Below are 18,814 nucleotides of genomic sequence, written 5' to 3' on the forward strand. Positions count from 1 at the left end.
TTGAATCGCTAGATGCTTTAAACTTTCCGAATCGATTCAGAGCCTCCGAATCGATTCGGAAAAGCTATGGTGATTCAGAGGGCAGTCTTTATGGGGAAACAGAAACTTAGAAGAGGGAGGGGGAGCAGAGGGGGAAGGACTGACATCTCTAGCTGGCCAGTGACTGTGACTTCTTTCTGACTGCCCTTCCAATCACAGTGTCTGGGGGGAGGGATATAGAAGCCTCTGTCTGCAGGCTTGCTGTGCCTTTTGTGAGCTGGTTCTGAAAAAGCAACAGCATCAGAAAGGTACTATACTGCCTGGCTTGCTCCCTAATCAGTCAGTTGCCTGCTCTTTTTTGTTCTTAGAAAGGATTGGATAGGATATAGCTTAGCTTAGCTTAGACTCTCTCTACTTAATACTTATCCAATTCATTTGTTTCAATTTATATTTGTTCTCTCTCTCTTTTTTTTTTTTTGCAATACTTTAAAAAAAGAAAGAAAGCCCAGTGTTTTCCCTTGCAGTGTGATCCATCAATGTGCAGGGAAGCACACATTACACACACACACACACACACACACACACACACATAGAAGTCAGATATTCATAGAAGAAGAAGAGATTCAGAATCAGATTATATAGTTATTAGTTATTACTATTATTATAGTTAGTTTACGTACAGACTAAAGACAGCACAGAAGTCAGATAGAGATTCAGATCGAGACTAACACAGAATTCAGGCTCACAGGCTGCATCTCATAGTCAGGGATGCCTTGGAGGGGGACGGGGCTGCTGATGATGGTGCTGCCACCACTACTGCTACAAGCCAGCTGATTTCAAAGTGCAGGAAGGTAGAGGACAACTTCCACTGAAGCATCAAAGGGGGCAAGATGCTGTGGGAGAACTAGGCAGAGCTCAATATCCTGCAGCACAAAATCATGCAGGATGTGGAGACTTGGTGGAACTCCACATACCTGATGCTCGAAAAGCTGATGGAGCAACAGAAGGCCATCCATGAGATGGCCTTGCTTGGGGAGATTGGGATCAGCAGCCCTCTAAACAGAGCTGAGCGGGGTACCATCTCCCAGATCCTGGTGGTCCTCAAGCCCTTCATTGAGGCCACCAAGTCCCTTAGCGCTGGAAATGCCCTTCTTAGCTAGGTGATTCCCATAGTGAGGGAACTTGAGAACCAAATGGAAAAGTTCCAGGGGATCAATGTTCCTGGCTGGGGCAGGCTGCTGTCACCAGACGTGCAGGCACTGGAGAGGTGGCTAAAGGAGGGCATTAGGAGCCTGCTGGATCCCTTGCAGTCCAGTACAGTCCACATGTTGGCGGGCATATGTCTCCCAAGGATGAAGGGAAGCATGTGCACTGGCAGCACTAAAACCCTCGATCACTGGATGCAGGTGCTTGTCAACAAAGTCAGGGAGGCCGAAGGGCAGAGGCGAAGGGATGTGGAAGAGGAGGACCACTTTCCTGTGCCAGCACTCCCAGCACCAGCATTGGCACCAGCACCAGCACCAACCAGTCTTCTCCATGTCAACCACTGCCAGTGTGGGCCATGGGCATGGCTTCAATGGTGGGGTCCAAACGCACCAGAGCCCAGCCTCGGGCAGGTGGCGCTGAGGCTTCGTGGCTACCTATCTTGCCAAGGATATGGAGCCACTGGACTGCAACCCCTTGGCCTACTGGGCAAGCCACAGCCAGATGTGGCAGGATCTGGCCACGGTTGCCCAGCAATACCTGTCCTGTCCGCCAGCCAGTGTTCCAAGTGAAAGGGTGTTCAGCATTGTTGGGGATGTTGTGACCCCCACTGCACCTGCCTGGATCCTGGTTTGGTGAAGCAGCTGGTGTTCCTAAAGGTGAACCTCCCGCTGCTGGGGTTCCCCAAGCTCCACCTGCAGATGGAGTGACTGCCACCCTCCTCACTCTGTCTGCATCAATTTCCTTTTTTCATTTTTTTAAATACCACTTAATGCTCTGCTCTCAGATGGAGGAGGCAGTCACTGCATCACCAGCCAGCAGGGGAAGAACATGCCCCTGCTGAGCTCACTCCCCTGCCAGGATGAACTTGGAGGTATGACCTGGAACTATGGGGAAGGAGGAGGCCCCAGGTACTGGGCATGACCACTGAAACTGCACCCTGCCAAGGTAGGGAGGCCTAGTGGAACTGCTGGCGCCGCGGCAGCCCCATAAATGCCAGGACCAATGATCCCCTGGTGAAAGGCAGGTAGGGGGTGCCGTAACCTCCAGCTAACGCATGCATGCACACAGTCCTGGCTGGGCAAAGCCCAGACCTGTCACGTCTTTGACAGGCCTGAGGCTTACTGGTTGCAGTGCAGTTGTGCGGCTCTGGGTGAGCTCAGCTTAGCTGCCTGGGATGCCAGCTTTTGCATTGAAAAACCCTTTGTCAGGCTGAGGAAGTACCTGCAGTTGGTGTATTCCTGGTCCTGGATGGAAGGAATAGTAAAGAAGCCAGAGGCTGGCCTGGCACGCAATGCAGGCAAAAAAGCCAGTCAGTGAAAATGAAAATGGAGGAATCAGGGGGTGAGGGACAGGCTGGCGGGGAGGGGATGGGGGATGTAGCAGCGCAGGTAAAAGTGCAGAGGTACCTGGGGAGTCAGATGTCTGGCAAGTTGCAGTGTGTCAGAACTCCACTGTCTAATCTATATTGAGTTCATGAGTTTCTGTACTTAGGTGGCTGATGAAGTGAAGTTCATAGGCCCAGCTCTGACAAGTGGTTTGTAATTTGTTCCCACTCAGGATCAGGCCTGAGAGACTGGAGGCAGAGTGTGTTTTTAGTGATGAATGTGCCCCCACAGGTAGTTGGGTATTGTTGTCTTTGATAGATTCTGGTGTGCATTTTGTGGGGGTACTAGAGATAGTTGGTAGGTTTTGTGTTTGGAGCTGTAAGAAGTTCGCTTCAGTTTTGGTGCTTGGTGCTTCAGGTTAGGTGCTTGTTTGAATGTACAAACCACTTTTCAGAGCTGGGCCTATGAACTGCACTTCATTAACCTCCTAGGCAATAGGTACAGAAACTCATGGACTCAATATACACAGTGGAATTCTGGCACACTGTGACCTGCCAGACATCTGACACCCCAGGCACCTCTGCACTTTTACCTGCGCTGCTACATCCCTCTTCCCCTTCTCCACCCCACCCTTCCCCCCCATCCCTCACCCCCTGACACCTCCATTTCCACTTTCACTGACTGGCTTTCTTGCCTGCATTGCCAGTCTCTGGCTTCTTTACTATTACGGACAAAGGGTTTTTCAACCCAAAAGCTTCCCAAGATATATTTCTCTAACTATTCTGTTTTTTTTCATAATAAACATATAAACATAAAAACACAAGATAAGCCATCACACACTACGACTAACATATATCCAACACAACATCTTTACTTCTTGCTGTCAATTCCTTTATAAAAAGAAAGGCTCTGTGACAGTTCTGTTTGGCTACCTTAGATGCTGCTGGTGCTACTGGTGCTGACTGCTGAATCCCCTACGTTATTTTTACCTGCTGCTGTTTACAGGGGTGGACCGGTTGAGGCTGTAGGGGAGGAGGAGACCTCACAGGGGCACACTGCCATGTTGTGCAGAGGCCCCAGTGCCAGGAGGGGCGCACCTGAACACAAATACACATAGTCTCACAGTGAGGGCACATTTAACAGACATGCATTAGGTGCTCCTACTTGAAGGGAAAGAAGGGCTGACAGTTCAGTTTGCCTACCTTAGATGCTGCTGGTGCTATTGGTGCTGAGCCACCTACGTTATTTTTGCCTGCTGCCATTTACAGTGGTGGACCAGAATGAGGCTGTAGAGGAGGAGGAGGCCTCACTGGGGTACACTGCCACGTTGTGCAGAGGCCCCAGTGCCAGGAAGGGTGCACCTGAAGACACACAGTGTCACCCAGCCATGTCACAAGTTTTGCCTGCCTGAGGCCAGAGGTGCAGGGCCCCAGAACCCAGACTCCCCCTGCACCTATCTCCTTGACAGCTGGCAGTCTTTGTGGCTGCCTAGCAGGCCTGCAGTTTTCACACCCCTCCCTGTGCCTTGACACACACAGTGTCACCTATGTCACGAGTGTTGCTTGTCAGCAGTTTGAGGTGTAGTTTCCCAGAAACCCCTGCATCTATCTCCTTGAAACTTGGCAGGCTTTGTGGCCTCAGCAAGAGCTACCACCCCTGTGGTTTTCACCCCACTGTGGCTTAACACACACACATGTGATATGAGTTTGGCTTTCAGGACTTTGAGGTGCAGTTTCCCAGAAACCCCTGCACCTATTACCTTGAAACTTGGCAGGCTTCATGCTATCAGCAGAGGCTACCATCCCTGCAAGTTTCATCCAACTCAGCCAAAGAACAACAAAGTTATAGATATTTCATTGATTCCCCATTATACTCTATGGTCGAATCTCCGAATCTCTCTGAATCGACGCCGAATCCAATTCGTCCGAACTAAATCGGAAAAGCGATTTGAATCTCCAAATCGAATTGCTGGCATCCGAATAGGCCAAATCCGAATTGAATAGTTTCCTATTCGCACAGGCCTACTGTATATATGCATATGAAAAGTGCTAAGTATTACTAGTACAAGATTTGTGATGCAACTTATTTTATAGTGCGCTGAAACAGATTGGCTAGCAATACACCAGACAGCTTTAGAATATTTGCTTGTACTAAAGCATGGGTTTCTCATAATCCCATGCTGAATTCAAACGCACCTTCATGGGCTTTTAACTGATTTTCATTCATTGCTATTCCTGCAGAACGTAATCTCACTTTATTTTAGTAATTTCAAAATGCCTCAGCATGATAAATTACTATTACATTTTTAGACTGCTCTTGTGAAACACTAGATTTCCACAGTGGTATGTCACTGTGTTCCCACAATATGCTGCTCAGAGCATCATTCTCCTTAAGCATGTTTTATCACACTTGTTCTCCCCTCTCCAATGCCACCCTGCAAGTTTACTATGTTTTATCATTTTCATAACGACTCATCTCTGAGATTAAACATATCAATCATGAAATATTTCCCAAAATGGATGCTTCAGTATGATGAGAGCAACTATAATAAGTGACCCCTTGGCTGCTATAACAGGGACTCAGACAAGAACCCTGTTACTTAGAAGATCGGGCCAAGCTGACCTGATGGTGAACCCAGCCAGGTGGGGGGAGTTGCACACCTGGGACACGACGAGGGTGATTAGCCTGCTGAGCAAGGCATATAACCCATGGCGGGAGACAGACTGATTGCCTTCGGGCACTAGAAGAAGATGTGAGGAGCGATGAAGTTCCAGAGAGAAAGGAAAAGACTTACCGGTGATCTGGACGGACTCCGGGAAGAGTGAAGACCTGAGGTATGTGGCAAGTTGGTGATGAAGAGGATCACCTTGCCGGGAATCCTGCTGGGTGGGAAAAAAGGGAAAATGGAGATGCCAGGTGGCGGATTCCTGAGGGACGCAGCAGGGCAGCAACGAAAGAGATTACCTTGCCAGTAAACTCTGCTGTGCTGGTGAGTACAGGGAAAAGCGGAGATGCCAGGTGGCGGATCCACCGGGACTTCTAAGAAGAAGGGATCGTGCCCCTTAGTGAAAAAATGGGGGGGGGGTGGGGATTGGGGTCATCCCCAAGTCTGAAGTCCAGGGGGACGGTGGAAGCTGGAAGCAATATGACAGATTGTGAGAGAAAGTAGCTAGAGACTACTCTCAGGGTCGTGCACCCGCGAAGAATGAGGAACACAGAGAGTATATGCCGCTAATGAGATAATTAGCGGAGAAGAATCTTTATTAAGTACCTGGTTTGAGTATTTCCTGATTGTAACTCTGATTACCCTTGCCAATGAAGTAATTGGCAAGGACGTTGTTATCTCACCACTGTTAAGCTGGAAATAAAACACACACTGTGACATAAGGGTGACATTATTCTACCCAAGAAACATGAAAAAGCAGTAACCTCCTTTCTTTTCTCTTTCATCCAAGTCGTGGCAGACGAGTCTAAAGGAGAGACGGGGAGATAAGATTGCCTATCCCGCTTAGAGCTGGATTAAAAGTTAAAATGTTAAATACTGCATTTACTTGAATTATTCTGAGCACCCCCCGCCACCCATTCAACAGCAACAGTGTGGGGGGGAGCCCTTTGTCTTGGATTTGAGTACAATGCCAGGGAGAAGGCAGCTCTTGAGGCTCCATCTCCAGCCCTGACTCAGGGAACCTGCAGCTGCTGCCAAGTAATTTTCAGATTGCTAGCCTTAACTTCTTTGGGCCTGTGAACTCACTTTAAACAGCAATCTCTGGGGTAGACTTGGTTTAATATCTGTTCCTTGACATTATTTACTTCTAAGGCAATGGTTTCAATGATTTAGCAGATCTGCCCCCCCCCCCCAAATAACATTTAACACTCATTTCAAGGATCCAAGGAGGTGATTTTGTCTCAAGTTGCAGCACGTTCCTTACTTCATGAAAATCATTTCCTCAGAGAACTGCAAGGCAGCATGAAATAGAGTCAATATTTTAATATAGTTTTATATTTTATCTTGTTCTTGTATTGCTAGTCACCCTGAGCCTTTTTTGGCAGATAGCAGCATGAAGCTAAGAAAATGAAAATGAAATTTAAAAAATATGTTGCAAAGACTGAGTAGTTCTTTGTGTTCTTATTTACTTGGATTGTCTTCCTCTCATACTGAGTTGAGTAATGTTTACCATGGCTTAAGAACTACATTTCTGTTAAAACAATCAAGGAAAAAAGGAAAAAGAAAAAAGGTGTAACTTAAGCGAGAGATGATTGCATGGATTTAGAAGCTGATGGTATTTTTTGCCTTTCTAGGAAAATGTTCATGGGCCACATGCTATTGCATATACTTGTTTATATCAGCTGAGGATCTAGTCCAATATATTTATTTCAAGAGGAGGCTAGATAGTCATCTGACCTCGGTCCTCTTTCCTGTCAGGGGCAGGGGGTCGGACACGATGATCCATTGTGGTCCCTTCTGACACTACAATCTATGAAGCTATGAATCTATTTTATTGCTTAACTTGGTTTTGAAAATATCTCACAGCCCTGACCCTGCTGCCCAAATGCAGCAAGACACTTCTCTTGAATTATTTGAGCTGTCAACTAAGATCACCTGGATGAATCAAGTGCCCAATGGATGTAAAATACCATCTTTCAGCACTAGAAGCTCTCCACAGTTACTTTATGGAGGTATCAATGACTACATAAAGGTGAAAGTAATGAGCAAATCTCACCAATTGAGGACCCACCAATCAAAGACACAGCTGAGCAGTTCTGTGCTGTGGGCGGCAGCAGTGCACAGAGCAGTGGCTAGATTGCTTTGGTGGTGGCTGCTATTTTTGCATCCCTTTTCCTAAACTGGCACCCAGGACTAGTACCCTGCACATCCCCCACTAGCCATGCTACAAACACCAGTTCCCTAATCTCACAAAACTGCACTTTGACTTCATCCCCACTCATGTAAATAACCTTACACTATCATCCCTTTTCCAGGCTTGTAGGTATTAGATTAGAAGTCAGAGCAGTAGCCCTTTCCAACCAATACATTCTCAACATCTTTAGTTTCATGCTTTGCTCATACCCAATACTAATTTGAGCCCAATTCCCTCTTTCACCAACAGTAGTTTTTTAACGCTGATTTCTCCAGGTATCAGACAACAATCAGGACCTTTAAGTATTCCCTGCCGGAAATTACAGTTGATCTCTACAGAAAGACAACCAGAAGCTCCAGGGGGATCTAAAAACAAAACAAAACAAAACAAAACAAAACAAACCCCAAACAAAACAAAGCTATGTCAGCTTTATTCCAGCATCACCAGACTTAGTTAATAAACTGGAACCCTTGCCCCTGATTGGAATCTTAACCCACCCCCCGCAACCCCCCCAAACATTCCTAGGGCACTGTCTTCTCCATTCTTGCCGCTTCTCATCCCTTCAGATGAAGAGATTGCTCTTCACAACTATGATGTACAGCAGGGCTGTGCGAAACGGTACCATTCCATTTCGACTTCCATTTCAATGGGACAGTGTTTTGTTTTGTTTTGTTTTGAATCCTCTGTTCCATTTCATCAAAACTGTTTCACTGTTTCGCCCATAGGCTATAATGGGGAAGCACGAAACTGCCTATAACTTTGTCATTTCTTGCCTGATTAGGATGAAACTTGCAGGGACGGTAGCCCCTTCTGAGGCCATGAAGCCTGCCAGGTTTCAAGGAGATAGGTGCAAGGATTTCTGGGAAACTACATCTTAAATCTTCATAGATTTCATAGATTTCATAGACATTAGGGCTGGAAGGGACCTTGGAAGATCATCGAGTCCAGCCCCCCGCCCAAAGGGCAGGAAGTCAGCTGGGGTCATAGGATCCCAGCAAGATAAGCATCCAGTTTCATCTTGAAGGTGTTCAATGAAGGCGCTTGAACAACCTCCGGTGGCAGGCTGTTCCAGACCTTGGGGGCTCGGACAGTAAAGAAATTCTTCCTTATGTCCAGCCTGAAACGATCTTGTAGTAGTTTGTGACCATTTGACCTCGTCATCCCTTGGGGCGCTCTGGTGAACAAACGTTCTCCCAGATACTGGTGGTCACCCCTGATAAACTTGTAGGTGGCCATCAGATCACCCCTGAGCCTGCGCTTTTCCAGGCTAAAGAGCCCCAGGGCTCTCAGCCTGTCATCGTAGGGTCTGCTTCCCTGACCTCTGATCATGCGCGTGGCTCTTCTCTGGACTCTCTCAAGCTTCTCCACATCCTTTTTGAATTGTGGAGCCCAAAACTGGACACAGTACTCCAGCTGCGGCCTCACTAAGGCCGAGTACAGGGGGAGAATGAAGTCCCGGGATTTGCTTGAGAAGCATCTATGGATGCAAGCCAGCGTTTTATATGCTAATATAAAATATTATATAATAGCATATTTTATATGCTAATACTTTACACTGAAGGCCACACAAATACTAATTGGCCTAGTGTTGTTTGGCTTAGTGGAGCAGTCACACCTTAAGGCAAAAATCCTTCTCCGACTGTCCTTTACATGCACAGCTCTGTGACTTGCCACTGAGCAGGGGTGGGCAAAATCTGACCAGCAGGCTGGATTTGGCCCACAAAGGGACTTTGTCCAGCCTGCAGTGGGTCCCTTAGTCCCTGCCTAGCCCACCTGGTCTATGGTGCATCCCGCTGCCCTCTAGGCACAGTAGGGCTGGGGAAGCTTTGCAGCTGGACTGCCTTTCTAGGCAGCTCAGTGGCAGCTGCTCCCTCTAGCTGCCGCCGCCATTGGCCCCAGCCCCATGGTAATGGCAGGGACTGGCGCACGCAGCCCCGATCCTTGAAAGCAAAACTCGTGTCATGTGTGCGTGTTAAGGTGCGGTGGTGTGAAAACTGCAGGCATAGTAGCTCCTGCTGAAGCCATGAAGCCTACCAGGTTTCAAGGACATACGTGCAGGGGTTTCTGGGAAACTGCCCCTCAGGCTGCTTACAAGCAAAACTCATGACATGGGTGACACTGTATGTTCAGGCGTGCCCTCACTGGCGCTGGGGCCTCTACACAACACGGTAGTGTGTCCCAATGAGGCCTCCTTGTCCCCTACAGCCTCAGCCTGGTCCACCACTTTCAATGAGAACAGGAAATAAAATAACTTAGTGAGCAGCACAGTAGCACCAGCAGCATCTCAGGCAGCCAAACTGACAGAGCCTTTCTTTCCTCTCCTGCAGAAGCTTCTTCTCCAGCATGTGTGTTAAAGCACGCCCTCACTGTGTGATTGTGTGTGTGTGTTAAGGTGCACCCTCACTGGTGCTGGGGCCTCTACACAACACGGTAGGGTGCCCCAATGAGGTCTCCTCCTCCCCTACAGCCTCAGTCCAGTCCACCACTTTAAATAACAAAAGTTGAAATAATAACTCAGTGAGCACTAGCACAGTAGCACCAGCAGCATCTCAGGCAGCCAAACTGTGACAGAACCTTTCTTTCCTTTCCTGCAGGAGCTTCTTCTCCAGCAGCTGCCAGACAACTCTCCCTGTCAGCTCCAGCCCTGGGGCTTAGATGTGCCCAGGGCCCTACGTCCTTCTGGTCAGGTGCTAGGGATGTTGGTCTAAGGGTATGACACTGGCAGACAAGGTCCTTTCCTGTGGCTCAGTCTAATCTGGTATGTTTTAGCAGACCAACTGAACATTTAGTTACAGAAATATATCTTAGCAAGCTTTCAGGTTGAAAAACCCTTTGTCAGGCTGAGGAAGCACCTGCAGTTGGGGTGTGTGTGCGTGCAGTTCCTGGATGGAAGGAATAATAAAGAAGCCAGAGGCTGGCTTGGCACACAATGCAGGCAAGAAAGCCAGTCAGTGAAAATGGAAATGGAGCCATCGGGGTGAGAGACAAGCCGGTGGGGAGGGGAGGGAATGTAGCAGTGCAGGTAAAAGTGGAGAGGTACCTGGACAGTCAGATGTAGTGTGTCAGAATTACACTGTCTATATTGAGTCCATGAGTTTCTGTACTTAGGAGGCTGATGAAGTGAAGTTTATAGGCTCATCTGTGAAAAGTAGTTAGTAAATTCAAACAAGCACCAAACCTTGCTAACTTAACCTCATCACCAAAAGCCAACTTCCTACAACTCAAAACACAAAACCTGCCAACAATCTCCAGTACCCCCACAAACCGCGCCCCAGAATCTATCAAAGACAAGAATACCCAACTACTTGTGGGGGCACATTTTTCACAAAAGAACTACTCTGTCTCCAGTCTCTCAGGCCTGATCCTGAAAGGGAATTCACAAACCACTTTTCACAGCCGGGTCTATGAACTTCACTTCATCAGCGTCCTAGCTAGTAGGTACAGAAACTCATCTCTCCTTCTACCCCATTTTCTGCCTCTCCCTGAAGGCTTGCCAGCTGCCTTTCCACTATACTTCATGGTGTGTTTCATAATGTCTTGCTTTTATACAAATATATAAATGTATCTGTGTTCCTATATAAATTGTCTAAGGTGTGTAGTCTATGCTACAAGGTATAAATGTATCTGTGTTCCTATACAAGTTCTGTAAGGTGTGTAGTCTATGCCGCAAGATATAAATGTATAGAAATAAAATATAAATGTATCTCCCTTCCTATATAAATTTAATTCTATAATGTAATATCCAATATAATTATAAAATTGAACAGAATAAATCAATGAATATAATAATAAAAGGGTCTAGAAGAAAGAAAAAGGTATTCTGGAATCCCACTTGCTAGGCTATCCTAGAAAATAGGAAATCATTCAAATCAATGCTACTAGTAGCCTTCGTTGTCTAATTCTCCTGAGCTGCTGGAAGACACAGTTCAGTAACTGTCACACCCCAAGGCAGAAAGCTGGCCAATTCAAACAATGCTGCCTTTTATGCTGTTTTTCCATCCCTCCCCCAGAGCACTGGAATTGGAAGAGACCTCAGGGAAGGATCACAATCACTGGCCAGCTACACAGTGAATATAAGAGCAGTCTTTCCCCCTCCCTCTCCTTACTTTCTGTTTCCCAGAAGGCAAGCCCAGCTTGAGCTTCGAAACTTAAAATGTTTTGAAACTTTCGAAATGTTTCAACTGCCCTCAATTCGTTTCAAGGCTGTTTCAAAGCCCTTTGTTTCATTTCAGTTTCGCTGTTTCCAGATCAAAACAAGTTGAAACAGTGTTGAAATGAAACAGCTGGTGAAATTTCGCACAGTCCTAATGTACAGCTAGATTGATGTAATATACTTTTTTTTTTTTAAAGAAAACTGATTCTTCAATGGGGAAATGCATACAAAAATGCAGACCCCAATTTTCCATTATCCTGCCCATGTGAAGATATTTACAACAGTATGAGAGTAGGTGTGTCCTTCCAGACAAACTAATGCCACTTTTTGCTAATGCTGTGCAAACCAGTCACTCCACCAGGCTAGTACCTTTTTGGGGTTGAGGACCTGGGAGAACTCTGTGCACTTGGGATATAGGCACATGGCACAGCCCTTTCCAAATCTGCCCTCATGAGGGATCCCACTCATGCACATTTACCTCCAGCACCTGGCCCATGACCTCTCTTGCTCTCTCTACAGCTGCTTTGTCCATCCACATGAGATGAGTGAGCCTACCAACCTGGAACTGCTCTGACAAGGTTCAGTGTACTGCAGAGGCGCTCACTGGGGCACAAGAGTGCTTCAGCATGGAGCTAGCTGACAGGTAGCCCCCACACTGAAGCACCCTCATGTCCCAACCAGTTGGGATGTACCTGCACTGCACCGCACTGCTGTGTATGAAAAAACTCTGCAGCAGGGTAGTACTTGTATTTACACCTGCAAAATTTATCAGTTTCATGCAGTCTAATAGGGGTGCATATGTAGACAAAGACATTTACTGCTAAGTTAATTAGTCAATTGCACAGTAAACATATTGTGTAGACATGCCCAGTAGGTTTTTCACCCAATTTGCATATCTGTTAACAGAGAAGACCTGAGCAGGGTGCAGGACCCAGGGCAAATCAGTCTGTGCAGGGCCCTGACCTCAGATGCAAGGAAGCTGACAGTGGATTTGGTGGGGGGGGGAGGGAGGGGGAGATGCTGATCGGCTGGACGTGAAGCCGGCAGCAGAGTGGAGTCACCATGGCTGCTCTGCTGAGCTCCACTGGGCCCCCCAAAGCACGGGGCCCAGGGTGGTCACCCCGATATGCCCCTCCCAGGGGACGGCCCTGGCTGTTAATAATCATATAAGATGCATGGAACAGGGTCCTGTGTTAACAGTAGCTACTCACAAACCACAGATTATACACAAATAAAGTTGACCAGAAGCAAAATAATTCAGGAGGGTTGGTGATCTGGTTCTAAAATTGCCACCATGTTCCTCTTGCTCAAAGCTTTTCTATGGGATTACTTGCTGTTCTAGTCAATCTGTAATGTACACCCATTTCCCTCCCTCCCCCACTCTACTGCTAAGCATGGTTCTTCTGTGGCTACCTATATAGAGATTTGCATAGCGTTTGCACCTTCCAACGGTAGGATCTAAAAGCTGTGCAAGGGGCCCCAAATCCCATTTGTGTAGCTAAATTAACTGCCTAAATGCTACTTACCCATCTAAAACTGCAGTCAAATTTAGACGCCAAGTGTATACAAGGCTCTACAAAGTGGCAGAGATCTAGTACCTGCCCTAAGCCTTTGAAGGGCTGGTTCTTGTAAACTCGTTCATGTGAATCCTCCTTACTCACAGACATTCTCCCATTAAGTCTTATTCTTATGAGTAAAAATGTTTAAGACCTGAACTCAACTATGGCTCAGTGGATGTTGGAACAGTTCCACAGATGCTTAGAATTATGACAAGAAAGAAATCCATTTTCTTTTACAGTGCCCGTTTTTGGCTGGTCATCTCCGGATGGACCAGTTTAGCAAATGAAGTATGACAGACTGGTACTTGGAAGCAGTAGGCACTCCTGTTCCCTATTAGAATCAGCAGTCCTTTGACACAAAGAAAAGATCAGTAGCAAAAACAATTGCGTAACACCTTGCACAGGTTGTTTACTTTATTTTTTGCCTTTTCTTTTATAAATGGAGCTCTTTGTTTGCTGGTAATGTCCACGTCATTGGAAACGATGAGCAAAATGCTCTTTGTCACCAGAATACAATCTGGGATCCTAATCATGATAACTAATATTTGTCTGACACACTATTTTAAAGAAAAATGCTATGCACAAGCATGTAAAAAGCCAGTCTGTTCTCTGGATTGTAATTGTAGCTAGCATTATAGGACAGTCATCTTTATACCACAAGGAATGCCACTGAAATTAATTCATTTCCATGAGTTACAGAAGGATCTGATTTAAAAGATAAACACAAGTGTACTCGTGCATATACATGTGCTGTTTAAGTGGAGGCTCATCACTCTCAGCATATGAAATTTCAAGGAATTCCTGCTCCCCTTAACAGCAAGAGGGACAAATATTAAGAGATGACCTCCTCAAACCAAGCGCTCTACTGTATAGATGCTTTCTGCCTGTCAGGTGCATTTTGCTTTTCAGACAGCAGAGATGAAATGTGCCTTATTTCAGCCTCTCTCTTAAGCAAATTATTATAAACTATTGATTTTCCTTTCTCATCCTACATTTATATGGAAAAGCTCCATAATTGTTGCTACCAATAAACACTAGGAAGAGATGCTTCAGGCTTAATTAGGTGCCCTGCTAACCCTTTGGAAAAGGCAACCTTTCCCACTTTCCCTTACATAGACTTAATCCTCCACTACTTCTTTAGAAGAAAAGTCTAATAAAAAGACTTTTCTGATTGACAGGATGCTATAAAAAGGGTCATTATGATGTATAATGGTATTAATAGCACAATCTGTGGGCATTATTCATCAGAAATTAGTTCTCTGTGAGCACTGACTGCTCTCCAGGCTGCTGCGACTTGGACATATTGTTTGCCAAATCATGATACATGAGTTCCACATCCCTGACCTGGAAGGCACTTTATAGAAAGAAATAAAATATGGTAGGAGAGATTAGATGATTTTCCAAGACCACTGCAGGCAACAAAGCATTTAAACAAAGAAAAACAGCATGCCACTAATATAAGGCCATTACAAGAGGTATTAATTATGTGGTACCCTCTGTGTAAGCAGAGAGAAGCTTTTTACAAGAACTACAGTAAAAGTTTTGTTATCCAGCATCTTACAAGCCAGCATGCTCAATTAATCGGCATGCTGGCTTGTAAAATAAAGTGAAACCAGAAGTGCCCCCCGTGGCACTTCCGGTATCTCCGAGCCACCACGGCCTGGGGCAAAGCAGTCTGCACTGCCGAGTCCCCATGGCCCAGGGCCATAACAGGCTGTGCGGGGCCCACCTCCTTGTTGTGCGGGGCAGCGATGCAGTGGGAGGGGCGGAGGGACACTCCAGACGCGGCAGGAGAAGCAGCAGCCCAGGCCGCTCAATTAACCGGCATATTTTGTTAGCCAGCATCCCCCATTCCTTGGGGATGCCGGATAACAGAGCTTTTACTGTAGTTTATTTTGTAATTCAAGAGCTCAACTGAGACCCAGAAGCTCTGGTTCCATATTCTTTGCCAGATTTCATGTTGTATATTGGAGAGCAAATTAGTTACTTCTTGGGGGTAAATCTAGGGTGACTCTTTTCATATGGTTCCAAATCTGTAAACTGAGGGTGATAATTTCCTTTTCTCATGTGTACATGTGTGGGCATGCATGTGTATATTTGCTTACCTAGGCCCTGGTCCTGCAACCAACAATGTGCAGGCACATTTTACATGTCCATATTACATGTTACAAGTACAGTTACATGCCTAAATATAAGTACACTTACTTATAGGATTGGGGGTCACATGTCTGGATTCTTGCCTAGCACAATGGGGCCACATCTTGGTTTAGGCCTCAGTACAAAGAATTATCACTTACTGTATATTCCTAGCTAGGTCATAATAAGTGTGTAGGTTCCAGCTGGTTTCCTAAGGGACCAATGATAGAATCCTCTAGGATAGAACTGGCAGAGTGAATTTTGGCCTGGAATGGTTTTTTTTGGTCTGTTTTTGAAAAATCTCTCCCAAGCACCACCAAAAAATGATACTAACTTAGATATATATCCATTTGTCTCATTTGGTGTAGGCACTCCTATGCTAAAACCCTTATAACCCTGAAGTTCGAAGGTGATGTTGAATCAGACAGTCAAAAACTAAAATCCTACCTGTTTTTTCCTACACTTAGATCTGAGCAGAGGTTAAAAAAAAGGGGGGGAAAACCCTTGTGATTCTTTGAACTCATGTCAGCCAAGTCTAGAGGCAAACATACACAGTGGAAAAGATGCCAATATTTTCTGATTAATTCTAACGCTAATGCTGTAAGAAACTGAACTGTCCTTGCCTATAGAAAACCTATGAATTAAACAAGGAAGAAAATATCATATTTGCTCATATACACCTTTCCCACAAAAATCAACCCTCTAGTATTTAGGTACATGATTTAAATGTGGAAGCTGTTTTCTTCACCTGCAAAGGAGCACTCCCGGAGATGCTGTGCATGCCAAGATAGTGGCAGATGATTGTATCTGCTCAGCTAACTGAAGGGTTGGAGCCCTGTGTTAAAGTTCTCACAGCTCTAGCTGTTGGCTAAGCATTGTACCTTGTGCCAGAGGTAGCAAGAGAGCTGTTGGTAGTATCTTGATGAGTCTTGTGGTGTAGTAACAACACTAAATTCTCTCTCTATATCCCTGTAAACTCAGTAAAGAAGTAACAGTTTTGCTACTGCCCTTTGCAAGGATATGGGTCCTAACCTTATATAATATAAAGTTCTGCTGGAAACCAAGTGCCCAGGAAGCATGACATCCCAGGCGACAGTCTGCCACACCAGACAGTCTGTCAGCCAGTCAGCCTGAGTCTGGAAAAATCTTTTTTATACATTTTGTCTTCCAAAAGCAAGTTGCACATTTTCTTTGGGGTGTTTTACACAGAGAAAACACAGTAGATAGGTATACCATACTCACTCACATAACATATGCAATTTCCCCCCCTTCAAAATCAGCCTTCCAAATTTGGTGTTTGTCTTAAGCAGGGAAGCTGATTTTTCTTCACTGGAATAGAAAACATTCAGACGCTGTGCTTTACTGGCTGTCATGATGGCTGCTGCTTGTCTTTGGCCCGGCAAGCAGAAGGGGCAGAGTGCTGTGCTAACCCCCTGACAACCATAGCTATAGGCTGAGTAACGTAGCTTATGCCTGAAGCAGCCAGTGAACTGGCTCAGGGCCAGCATGCTGCTGCATGCAGTCTGTAGTATCTTGAGGCCTGTGGTATAGAAACAACACTATTATTTACAGTAGCATATACAGAACTATTTACAGTAATGTAGCAACAGTCCTGCTACTGCCCTTGCAGGGGTAAGAGGCCTAGCTTTGTTGGTGTTCTGCCACACCAGGAAGTTCCTGTTGCCTCACCCAGAGTGCAGACAAAAGTGCAGATCCCAGGTCTAACTCACAGCAATTCACAGAAATCGCCGTGAGTTAGACTGATCCTCCCAATCCAACAGATGTTAGTTGTTGGATTAGGAGGGTGAAGGGTCGGATCCAGTTCTGAACTGATCCAAGGAGAGAGGCTCCATCTTCCCCTGGCTCTTCTTCTGTCTCTCTTCGTCCCCTGGCTCTGCCCCCATTCAGGTGGCTGTAGGTCTTGTTTTACATTGAACTGTTCTGTTTTTAAACCCTTTGTTCCTTATCCATTTCTCAGTGAGGACTAGACTGTAAAAAGTCCTGTTTTTCAGTTCATTGATGGAAATACACGTCAATCACTAGTCCTCGTAATTCTATTGGGTATGCCTAGAGCTAGGGCATGCGCAGCCAGGAAGAGCAGGATTCCCAGACACAGGGGGAGGGAGAGAGGGAGGTGGCCCTTTTGTTGTGGACCCACCCCTCACTACTGATTGGCTGAGGAGACAGTCCCACCCCTCACTACTGATTGGATGAGGGGGCCTGCCCTAGCCCCCAGAATACAGTGTATTCTGGGGATGTGTCAGTGACCACCCTAGCCCCCAATCTTGCAGCTCTGCTGCTATCTCTAGATGGGAGGGGAGTCACTGTGGCGTTCTCAGCCCTGCTGGAGGGGGGGTGGGCAGGTAGACTGGACCCCCTCCGAGGTGAGGGGCTCCAATCCACCACCCTTCTCACTCCAGTGGGGCTGAGAAAACCCCAGAACAATCTCCCTCCCCTGCCTTCTCTCCCTTCCATCCAGAGACAGCAGTTCCGTTGGGCTGCTGTTGCAGCTGGAGCAGACAGAAATTAATGATGTTGTTTTGCTTAGGAGCATCTTCATTTGAAGCCTCATACAATGAGGGTTCATTTGTCATGTGACTGGAGGGCTCTGCAGTCGTGCTCTTCTGTTTGAGCATAGCTTAAGAGCACTTTCAAGGGGCTAATCACGTGACAAATGTCATTTCTGTCTGTGCTCCCAGACTGTCTCCCAGGATGCTACACTTCTTGGACACTGTTTTTAGGAGGATTTACTCTGTATCACATAATTGGCCGTGACTCTGGATGGAACAATCTCTTTCTTCTGTATTCTTCCTTCCAAAAAACAAGGTGCATATCTTATTTGGGGGCATGTGGTATGCAAGAAAAAATATGGTACATCATAAGACTATACGAGGCACTTAATTGCTATAATATAGCTTGTGAACTCCAATCCCACTAAACAGTGGTGCTATTATGTTGTATGATCAGACAAAGCATCACTGGGTTGATAAAATGTTCTATCTTGTGGATTCAAAGACCCTGACAGCACATTTTCAGTATGTACCATGAAGTTAAACAATACCATATGCTTACTTGGTACAGGACAGATTTAATGGTACTGCAGACGGATGGCTAGCTTTCAGGAGACCCGGGCTGGTGAGAAAGAGTCATGTAATACATGTGACTGGTTATTCTCAGGAAAGCATGTAAAACTGGTCCAGTAACATGTTTTACAAGGCTCTGTTTCATAGTATTATAGTAGCTAGGATCAGGAGGGACCTGAACAGATCATCTACCCTGACCCCCTGCCACAGGCAGGAAACTTACGCCTACAGCACCTGGGATTCCCAGGCAATCTCCCATCCAGGTACTAGTCGGGCCCGGGACTGCTTAGCTTCCAAGATCGGACGGGATCAGGTGCAATCAGTCCAGTCTGGCCATAGGCTTGCTCCATCTTTTATTGCTAATGAAACGGTTAACCCTTTCTGAAATTGGGATGGAAAGGGAAGACTAAACATGAGAGAGAGCCTGGGGATTCTGTACATTTTCTATTGCTCCTAACAAACCTTTTAGTAGCTATTATGAATGTTTGAGATGTGGGGAAAAATAAGCGTAAGG

The 18,814-nt window shown here is 46.1% G+C and overlaps 1 protein-coding gene and 1 pseudogene across 1 annotated transcript in view; both read right to left on the minus strand.

Moving 5' to 3' along the window:
• The window catches only part of GPRIN3 (GPRIN family member 3), a 91,365-nt gene that overhangs the window by 50,678 nt on the left and 21,873 nt on the right, over positions 1–18,814 (minus strand). The gene's annotated exons all lie outside the window — the stretch shown is intronic.
• Positions 18,523–18,641, minus strand: LOC132248951 (5S ribosomal RNA; annotated as a pseudogene).

The sequence above is a fragment of the Alligator mississippiensis genome, chromosome 2 (assembly GCF_030867095.1).
Source record: "Alligator mississippiensis isolate rAllMis1 chromosome 2, rAllMis1, whole genome shotgun sequence".
NCBI classification, from domain to species: domain Eukaryota; kingdom Metazoa; phylum Chordata; order Crocodylia; family Alligatoridae; genus Alligator; species Alligator mississippiensis.